Genomic DNA, 8689 nt, shown 5'->3' on the forward strand with positions numbered 1-8689 from the left:
CCTACATCCACCTGGCAGCTATACGCTAGTCGTTTCGTGCCACTGAAAGCACCCTAGTGTTGTATGAGACTCTGTGTGCAGAGATTTGTGAAAAGTTTACTCCTGGATTTCTCGCGATTTTACCGCTACCTACATGTGTTCAAGTGCTTGTTGTGACGTGAAATGGCATTTAGGAAGTATTCAACTGTTGTAGAAAGGGGCCAGATAATAGCTCTTAACAAACAAAACATTCCGTCTGTCACAATTACAGCTGCTGTAGGAAAATATTGGCGAACAATGGTGAGGTTGATCAGCTGGGTTAAGGCTGATGAAGAAGCTACCATTCCTGCAGTAAAAAAGTATGAGAAACGAATTACTGACAACAACCCCAGACTCATTGCTAACCAACTAGAGCAAGAAAACATACCATTTCATCCTTATCACTTAAAATACCCTTCTTTACTGGCTTTGGATGCACTACAGGAATGGCGGCTTCTCCCTCAGCCTCGCAATTGTTCGCCGATTTTGTCCTAAAGCAGCTACAATTCTGACAGTTGGATATTTTTTTGTTATAGAATATTATCTGCCCCCTTTCCACATAAGTTGAATCAATATACCAAGGCACTTCCCCCAATTTTGGGGGGTAGCCGACACCAACAATGAAACAACAAAAAGGGGACCTCTACTCTCTATGTTCCTTCAGCCTAATCAGGGACTCAACCGAGTTCAGCTGGTACTGCTAGGGTGCCACAGCCCAACCTCCCACATTTCCACCACAGATGAAGCTTCATAATGCTGACTCCCCTACTGCTGCTACCTCCGCGGTCATCTAAGGCACCGGAGGAAGCAGCAGGGCCTACTGGAACTGCGTCACAATCGCTCGCCATTCATTCCTATTTCTAGCACGCCCTCTTGCCTCTCTCACATCTATCCTCCTATCACCCAGAGCTTTCTTCACACCATCCATCCACCCAAACCTTGGCCTTCCTCTTGTACTTCTCCCATCAACTCTTGCATTCATCACCTTCTTTAGCAGACAACCATTTTCCATTCTCTCAACATGGCCAAACCACCTCAACACATTCATATCCACTCTAGCCGCTAACTCATTTCTTACACCCGTTCTCTCCCTCACCACTTCGTTCCTAACCCTATCTACTCGAGATACACCAGCCATACTCCTTAGACACTTCATCTCAAACACATTCAATTTCTGTCTCTCCCTCACTTTCATTCCCCACGACTCCGATCCATACATCACAGTTGGTACAATCACTTTCTCATACAGAACTCTCTTTACATTCATGCCCAACCCTCTATTTTTTACTACTCCCTTAACTGCCCCCAACACTTTGCAACCTTCATTCACTCTCTGACGTACATCTGCTTCCACTCCACCATTTGCTGCAACAATAGACCCCAAGTACTTAAACTGATCCACCTCCTCAAGTAACTCTCCATTCAACATGACATTCAACCTCGCACCACCTTCCCTTCTCGTACATCTCATAACCTTACTCTTACCCACATTGACTCTCAATTTCCTTCTCTCACACACCCTTCCAAATTCTGTCACTAGTCGGTCAAGCTTCTCTTCTGTGTCTGCTACCAGTACAGTATCATCCGCAAACAACAACTGATTTACCTCCCATTCATGGTCATTCTCGCCTACCAGTTTTAATCCTCGTCCAAGCACTCGAGCATTCACCTCTCTCACCACTCCATCAACATACAAGTCAAACAACCACGGCGACATCACACATCCCTGTCTCAGCCCCACTCTCACCGGAAACCAATCACTCACTTCATTTCCTATTCTAACACATGCTTTACTACCTTTGTATAAACTTTTCACTGCTTGCAACAACCTTCCACCAACTCCATATAACCTCATCACATTCCACATTGCTTCCCTATCAACTCTATCATATGCTTTCTCCAGATCCATAAACGCAACATACACCTCCTTACCTTTTGCTAAATATTTCTCGCATATCTGCCTAACTGTAAAAATCTGATTCATACATCCCCTACCTCTTCTAAAACCACCCTGTACTTCCAAGATTGCATTCTCTGTTTTATCCTTAATCCTATTAATCAATACTCTACCATACACTTTTCCAACTACACTCAACAAACTAATACCTCTTGAATTACAACACTCATGCACATCTCCCTTACCCTTATATAGTGGTACAATACATGCACAAACCCAATCTACTGGTACCATTGATAACACAAAACACATATTAAACAATCTCACCAACCATTCAAGTACAGTCACACCCCCTTCCTTCAACATCTCAGCTTTCACACCATCCATACCAGATGCTTTTCCTACTCTCGTTTCATCTAGTGCTCTCCTCACTTCATCTATTGTTATCTCTCTCTCATTCTCATCTCCCATCACTGGCACCTCAACACCTGGAACAGCAATTATATCTGCCTCCCTATTATCCTCAACATTCAGCAAACTTTCAAAATATTCCGCCCACCTTTTCCTTGCCTCCTCTCCTTTTAACAACCTTCCATTTCCATCTTTCACTGTCTCTTCAATTCTTGCGCCAGCCCTCCTTACTCTCTTCACTTCTTTCCAAAACTTCTTCTTATTCTCTTCATATGACTGACCCAATCCCTGACCCCACCTCAGGTCAGCTGCCCTCTTTGCCTCACGTACCTTGCGCTTTACTTCCACCTTTTTCTCTCTATATTTTTCATACTTCTCTATACTATTACTCTGCAGCCATTCTTCAAAAGCCCTCTTTTTCTCTTCCACTTTCACCTTCACTCCTTCATTCCACCATTCACTGCCCTTCCTCATGCTGCCTCCAACAACCTTCTTACCACATACATCACTTGCAATCCCAACAAAATTTTCTTTTACTAACTTCCACTCCTCCTCTAAATTACCAGTTTCTCTTACTCTCACCTCATCATATGCCATTTTCAACCTTTCCTGATATTTACTTTTTACCCCCGGTTTTATTAGCTCTTCAATCCTCACTACCTCCCTTTTACATCCACCTACTCTATTCCCCCACTCTTTTGCTACAACTAATTTTCCTTCCACCAAAAAATGATCAGACATACCGTTAGCCATACCCCTATACACGTGCACGTCTTTCAATCTTCCAAACATTCTTTTAGTTACCAACACATAATCCATTAATGCCCTTTCTACTACTCTTCCATTTGCCACTCTTACCCATGTATACTTATTTTTATCTTTCTTTTTAAAGAAGCTAGCACTTATTACCATCTCTTGTTCAACACACATGTCTACCAGTCTCTCACCACTCTCATTTTCACCTGGTACGCCATACTTACCAATGACACCTTCTACCTCTCCAGCGCCCACTCTAGCATTTAAGTCACCCATAACAACTACATAATTCCTTCTACCCAGTCCTTCTACACACCTAGTTAAATCATTCCAGAACTCATTCCGCTCTTCTTCACTTTTCTCACTACCTGGCCCATACGCACTGACAAACGCCCAACATTCCCTACCCAACCTAACCCTTACCCACATTAACCTAGATGATATCTCCTTTCATTCCACTACTTTACCTGTCATCCATTCACTCAGCAATAACGCCACACCCTCTCTCGCTCTTCCCCTTTCAATCCCAGACACTCTACCAGACATTTCACCAAACATCACTTCACCCTTTCCTTTCATCTTTGTCTCACACAAGGCTAATACATCCATCCTTCTACTTCTAAACATACTTCCAATCTCACATCTTTTACTCTCTATCGTACTACATCCACGCACATTCAGACACCCCAAAACTAGAGTGCGGGGAGCAGTCACTCTCCCCCCAGCTCCATCTCCCTAGAAACCATTTCACGTCACAACAAGCAGTTGAACACATGTAGGTAGTGGTAACATCATCTGAAATCCGGGCGCAAACTATTCACAAATCTCCTCACACAGTCTCATACAACTAAACCAGTACATAGTATTCAAAAATTGTGTTCGGAAGGGAGATCATGGTAAAGCTGCCCAGTACCTGGACTTTGTTTGGATGCTCCTCAGGTTCCTGCGTGTAACAAAGGAGAATGACTTCATTCTTCATCCGGCTTCCTTGACTTTACCAGAAACCACTATGCCTATTACCGACGGCGAACAACAAGGAATTCCAGAGCAAGTTACTTGCAAGCCAATAGGGATAGTAGACATGGATACCTCTGACAACTCACACAAAGATATCAAACCCTCTAAAATAGCAGACAGTGAAGAAGCTACCAAAAAAAGCTCTTCGAGGTATCTCAAATTTTATCATCCCCTTCTCAGTTGAAGACAAAGACAATCTGTATTGCCTCTCTGGTGCATCTGCTACAAAAGATATTGAAGAAGATCTCTTAACTGTGGCAAAAGTGGGAAATGAGGCCCGATAAAAATTCATCCAAGAGTGGGTAGTGACAAAATTAAGAGCTTTATTGCATCAATTATAAGACAGAACATGAAAATATTTGCAAATCTTGTAAAATCAGTGAAAGTTACTGGAGCCATAAAGCCAACAAAGCAACTGACTGCAGAAAGAAATATGTTTGGCCAGATTACTCTTCATTCACTCAAGCATAACCTTAGTCCGGAACGTATACTCAGCTAGCCTTTAGGACCTGTCCCCTGGTTAATAGCAACAAGTGACATTATCCCTGTGAAAACAGACAAGTCCCAATTGAAACATGCTATAGAGAATGATATCCATCATGCTACCAACCCAAATCAACAAATTAAGATCTTCAAAACCTCGCCTTATCAAAAGTTCATTAACCAAAATACCAAGGGACTAGAAAAAGATTTTGTCTGTGATAAGAACAAGCAAAGCTTCATTTCCTTCTTACTGGTTTAATGGAAGAAAAGCAAATATACAACAATGCTTCAAGGTAGAAATGTATTATTTGTTTGTGAAGATATGTGTTACTACCTGGCATCATATGATGGCCTGGAAATAATTGCAGATGGAACTGAAGAGCCCACATCAACCCAAGAAGAGGCAGACGTAATTCTTCATTGCTTGCACTCTGCTCAAGAATCCCCAACAAATGCCATCATTGTTAGATCACCGGACACAGATATCTTTATTTTGTTGCTGCATTTTGTACAAGAAATGGAATCCAATGTAGGGTTTGATACTGGCACTAGGAACAAGAGACGACTGATCAACACCAATCATGTGATCAATGAGGCTAGCAAGGACTTCTGCTCTGCATTACCAGCCATCCATAGCGGTGGCATCACATACGTGTTTGTAAGAAAGGGCAAATGAACTCTACTGAAAACTCTACGAGCACATCCTGAGTATGTACAAATACTCTAGGTACTTGGAGAAACAAGTACACTGGTAAATGAGAAATTTCAGCAGCTTGAGGACTTCATATGTTTACTATATGGAGGGTCACCAACCTTTAATATCAACATCCTATGGCACGACAAGTTTTTACAAATATACATTCCTAAGTCAGGAACACAGCTATCTGCATACAGTGGAGCTGATATGAGCCTCCTCCTCACATGCATAGATGCTCTGAAAAAGCACATTGCGAGGGCAAATTACCAAGCATTAATGTGGTACAATGCTGACAAAGCCAGACCTGACATTCCACCTCCATGTGGGCTTAGCTGGGAAAACATATGATGGACAGCTAAGCATCATATGGACAGAAGGAAACCTACTACCGCACAGGAACTTGTAAATGTGCTGACTGAGAACTCAAACACCCAAGATGACAATGATTCTCCTAAACCTGATAATCTTGATGATGTTGTATTTGCTAAAAACTAAACCTAGTATCAATTGCCTTCAGACAAATATGTACTATGTATTTTGTATTACAATATTTCACTATTTGCCATGTTTCAGCATTAAACTCGTGAATATTCATGTATTAGGGCTTGTGCATCATTTATTATATGTAAGGTCTTAAAAAGCTTATATCAAAGGGATTTATAGTTATATGTGCCAGGGTTCTATAAAGCTGGTTATTCTAAGTCTAACAAATGAAAACCATATAAACCAACATCATAAGACACTAAATATTGATGGGGGTAGGGGTAAGATATGAATTTCTGGGAGGAATACTATTTCAGCATTATTGTAGCTACAAGTGGTGAAAAACTCGACCTTGAAATTCAAGACGAGGCTTAATTACTCAGGTTTTTTCAGGTTTCATCTAAAAAATCTAGAATATATTAAGCTCTTTGTAGGCAATCACCTTTCATTACCTTCCTCTCTACAAGGTAGCACCTATATCTGGAACTCGCATTCACCAAAAGTGATTTTTGACGCATATACATTTGATATTTGAATTTTGGAGGTACCGGTCTTCAAAAGCTCACATGAGATACACCCACCAACGATTTGCTTGCAGACAATCGACTTTTGGTAACTCTTGGGCCATAGTTTTTAGAAATATATATCTGCAAAATATGGGTGAAATATCTCATGTGAAATTTATATTACTCTCACCTTCATTTTGCTCGTTGTAGAGAAGCTGTATGTTCGTGTGTTGCTTGTTGATTGACTTCAGTAGTGTCGTTGAATTCAACAATGAACTTAAACTGGAAGAGGAAAAAATTATGCGTTATTCAATTAATGTTGTTCTCTGCCGTGAAATGATTCTCATAGCAAGCCAAATATAATAATATTCTCAAATACTGATACGATTATAATTTCCTAAGTTTGATACTGCCCCAAATATGGATACATACCCAAATATAATTACTTTTCCAAATACTGATAACTATCTAAAACACTAATACTATTATCCAATTCCCAAATTTTGATGGGTTTTAATTTTTTATCTGAAACTTTTTTGTTATTGATTATTTATTTGAAATATTGAATAGTAGTGAAATAATTGAAGTAGAATAAATAAGGCTGCAAGGTTCAGGAAAGAGAGACAAGTTACTTACAAGCATTCTGTAAAAATATAATTAACATATTTGATTTTATTATGCCTTCAAAAAGAAAAACAAAAAGTCCAGAGGCAATGACAGACTGCGAGACGATATCGGATATATTGACGGTATTTGTCGCACAGTAAATAACACGGCGAGAAAGAAATTTATTATCGTAAAGAACCTAACAACAAGAAACAAAGATTCATTGAACAGTCACTGAACGTCATTTAATTTTGTTACCTTCTTTCAAAGCCATGGGTGTTGGAATTGTCTGTGAGTTTGGTATAGGAAGGGAGTACCTCCAGAGATGAGTCGACTTCGCGAAAGATGGCGCTGAAGATCATGAATGCTGTGAAGTACAAATATGAAAAGTGTTAGGTACTACTCCGTCGAAAGAGAAAATAATGTGTATTATGAGCATGACTTTGGAGATAATCATATAAAAGAGTAGTCACAAAAAAAGAAAAAAAAAATAATGAAAATAATTATATATAAAACTCATCATCAGGACACTAGTGGTAAATGGAAATATGAGAATATTCTTATTATAGATAAACAATTAATGAAAAATGTAGCCATAGAAAATATGTAAAATTATCAGGAGACTGATAAATATTGAAAAGGATACTAACATGATTTATATAAATATCAAGAGAAAAAAAAAAAACTTCAGCAGCTTATAAAGAGGCCACAAAAAAAAAAAAAAGGAAAAAAGGAAAGCTTAGAAGAATGATACAAACAAACCGCTGTCTTATAATAACAACCGGGTTGTAGAAAAACAATGTCTAAAAGAAGAAATTTAATTCCAAAGCAAATTTATATTTGGAAACTCATTGAGGAAACAGTTTTGTCACATAAATCGTACGGATAACATGTGTATAAATACTTACACACAAACACACGCACGCACACACACACACACACACACACACACACACACACACACACATATATATATATATATATATATATATATATATATATATATATATATATATATATATATATATATATATATATATATATATATATATATATATATATATATATAATGTGTCACAATTGAAGACTATAAGTAAAATAATTCATGAAATAACTAGCGATTTCATGAAATGACAGGGTGATTTAGTTAAAGAATATAAAAGACATTTTTGTTTACAAATTAACCAGATGCTTTATGAAACAACTAGGAACTATATGAAATAATGAACACTAATCAGGTATATTATATAAAAAAGACTTTATTATACCATTAATAATTTTGCTTTAATAAATTTTCATCAATAATAATAAATAAAATAGACCTCATTATGATAAATAAAATAGAACTCATTACTGCAGTAAGAACGATGCTAATGACATTTTGAGTTGCTCAAAATCCCGATTTGTTTAGCACGTCTGTGTGCAATGGCACCGAACGAAACCTTGTCCATGCCTCAGTGCTTGGGGCCACACTTCGCAGAAAAAAATGTTTCAGGTGGGATTTCCTGAAGTGTAACAAATGATTGACCATGCATCGTTTCGGGATTCCTATTTTTTTTTTTTTTTCTTAAACACTAGCCAGCACGTTCTAGCTTCTGTCTACAAGTGGCACCTGGATGCGGACAATGTCTCCATCAGTAGCAACATTTGTTTAAGGCAAACGACAGATTTTTCTCTGCTTCTTTTGGTTGTAGAAAGCTTTTTACAAATATCTCACTCCAGGTTTCCGGTTGAAATTGATTCGGTTAATCCGGCTATCTTAATTTCCCATGTAGCATATTTTAAAACATTATTCAAATTTAGACATTTGATTGT

The sequence above is a fragment of the Palaemon carinicauda genome, chromosome 27 (assembly GCF_036898095.1).
Source record: "Palaemon carinicauda isolate YSFRI2023 chromosome 27, ASM3689809v2, whole genome shotgun sequence".
Taxonomy (NCBI): domain Eukaryota; kingdom Metazoa; phylum Arthropoda; class Malacostraca; order Decapoda; family Palaemonidae; genus Palaemon; species Palaemon carinicauda.